This window comes from Elephantulus edwardii, unplaced genomic scaffold (assembly GCF_000299155.1).
Source record: "Elephantulus edwardii isolate Elephantulus edwardi_28Jun2011 unplaced genomic scaffold, EleEdw1.0 scaffold00028, whole genome shotgun sequence".
NCBI lineage: Eukaryota > Metazoa > Chordata > Mammalia > Macroscelidea > Macroscelididae > Elephantulus > Elephantulus edwardii.
In genome coordinates, this window is record NW_006399778.1 from 8,227,122 (window position 1) to 8,230,008 (window position 2,887).

A 2,887-nucleotide genomic window follows, 5' to 3' on the forward strand; every position below is an offset into this window, starting at 1 on the left:
TGACATACTAGGCATTGGTGAGATGAGATGGACTGGCATGGGGCATTTTGAGTCAGATGACCATATGATATATTACTCTGGAGATGAAAAGGTGATTGATGTAAGTATTGAGTAAAAATTAATCTTTCTTCTTTCTTCCTTCTTTACATTTGCCTATTGCTATAAACTGCCCCCTGAAAACGGCTTTAGCTGTATCTCAAATGTTGTGGCATGTTATGTTTTCATTATCATTTTTTTGAGGAAATTTTTTACTTCCTTCCCACCCCCCCCAACCCAATCATATTCTAACAGAAAGTTCTTTAGCTTCCACATGAATGGTTTTGTATGCTCTACCAAAGACAATAAAAGAATTGATGCCTTTGAGTTGTGGTGCTGAAGAAGAGTATTGAACATACCATGGACCACCAAGAGAACAAACAAGTCTATCCTTCCATTTCTCCTGTTTCTATAAGTTCCCATTGAAGTTTTTGTCCTCCAGTTCACTGACTTTTTGTTTTATCACTCTGTTCTGCTTTTTTTGTACTGCCAGTATGTTAGAAACTTCTGCCATTTTGGTCTTGGTATTCTGGATTGCATTTTCATGCATTTCTGTTTTTTTCCGGTATTGTGTTGGCTGTACACTCTCTGTCTTGTGTTGATTTTTTAATTTATTTTACCTTTAGTATCAATTCTTCTATCTTTTGCAATTTCTTCAGTAGTTCATATTCCTTCACTTTGATATGTTTCTTCTGGTTCCCGCTCTCTGAGACATTTTATTTATGGCTTATATCCTGTCTTTCACTGTTTCCTCTTTCTTCTGTAGCTGTTCATCAAACTCCATTTAAATATATTTCTTCTGGTTCCACCTCTCTTGGGTACTTGCTTTATTTATAGCTTTCATTCTTTCTTCTATTATTTGTATCTTCTTCTGCAGCTGTTCATATGACTCTACATCAATATATTTCTTCTGTCTCTCTGTCTCTGGGGTATTCACTGATTCTGTAATATGTTTTACTTTTTTAGGGAAAGGCTTATTTTGTTTTTTCATAATGTTTAAATCTGCCTGCAGCTTTGACATTATGTGCATTATGTGAAGTTTTTCTTGTATGTGTTAAGCTCTGTCTATTGTGTCTGTGTAGGTTGTTGACAGTTATTTATCTTTATGATGCTATTTATTAGTTGCAGACTTAAAGTGTTCCCCTTATGGAGGAAGGCAGCTTGCTATGCCAGGAGTCCTATCTGGGCCTGTACAGTGGGAAAACCTAAGGTCCTTCAACTTCTCTTTGGACTGCAGCACAGATTTGCAACAATGTTACCTGACTGCTGCCTGCCTCTTCTAAACTCTGGAACTGTCCTTGGTGCTGCTCTTGAGCACAGCAACCAGAGACCACCATGCCCCAGCAGGCAGTTGCACTCTCTCTATCCAATGTGGGTCGAGGAGGCAGGGCCCAACCTCTATTCAGCTACCCTGTAACAATTTTTTCATCACCCCCATTGCTACTGATGCTTTTTTGGAATGCTTTCGTTAGTAGTTTAAGATTGTAAGCACAGTTTTCAGCTTTTTACTAACTCAGCAGGTTGAGTTGTTTTATTCATTTATTTACTTATGTATGTATGTATATATTTTTTTTTCTTCAACCTGGAGCCCATGGGTAGTTTCAGGTTGTTCCTGGAATAGTAGGTAAGCATTTTTATTTTTTATTTATTTATTTTTTTTAAATAAAAGGCATTTTTATTTTTTAAAAAATTAAACCTTGGTCTTTGTGAGTCAGAATGGATTCTATAGTAACTGATTTGGAGGGTGGTTATAGAATATCAATTACCAACCAGTTGTCTTATGGTAATCTTAATGGAAGCAAATTGCCAGGTCTTTCTTCCTTTATTATGACTGAGTGAGTTCAAGTAGCCAAGCTTTAGGTTAGTAGTCAAGCACAAATCCCTTATGCCACCCATAGACCTTCAGAGACCACTGCTTGTGGTTAATTGCACCCTCCCTGTAAAGTATAGACACATTACACTGAGTTATGGTGACTGAGTACCTGGGGGTCTCTGTGACTGAAGACTTCCATGAGAGCAGGAATGTGTCTAATTCTCTGCAGCATCTCTAGTGTCTGGATGTTTCATGAAAGCCTGATTCATGTGTGGTGAAGTGATTCAAATCCATTCTCAAGAGGTGAGGCATCGTGTGTTAATTCTCCCCTTGGTGTGTGTGCAATACATACGTATAATAGGAATTCAGCAAGTACTTTTTTTTTCTTGTTGTGTACCCTCGAATCATATCCAGCTGGCACAGGAGGAGGAGATTGACTCTTCTTCTCCAGTGGAGAATCTAGTGGATTCAAACTGTGCACCTTTGGGACTGCAGCTCAGCTTCTTGCCACTATGCCACCAGAGCTCCCTCTCAGCAAGTAATTTTGAATAAATGAATGAGTCAATTAATTAAAAGCTAGCCTCTTTGATTTAATTTTCCTCTAACCTCTACCACCAGGTCCAACTTCACCCCTCACCCTAGCTTTTAGCCCCCAGACTCAGTCCCAGGATTACCCAAGCTTGGCTAAATTCTCCAAGTGTGTTCCCAAGGACACTGGTCCCATAAAATGCTGCTCACCTAAATGGAAAACTTTGTAAATCATAGCACAGTTTTGGAGATTCACACTGTACTTTTAGCATATTTAAGGGATTAACTTGGTTAATTATTTGACCCAATATTTACCAAATGTATTTTACCATGGAAACCTCCCTGAATGTCTCTTTTTTCCTTTTACCCAAGCAGAATATGAAATGCCTTTTATTTGACAAATATTTGCTGAGAGCCCATGTGGGTCAGTCATCAGTCTGTTTCTGGAGAATGCAGCAATCAATGAGACACAGGCACTGCCATCATGGCCTTTCTGCCCACCAAGACAAT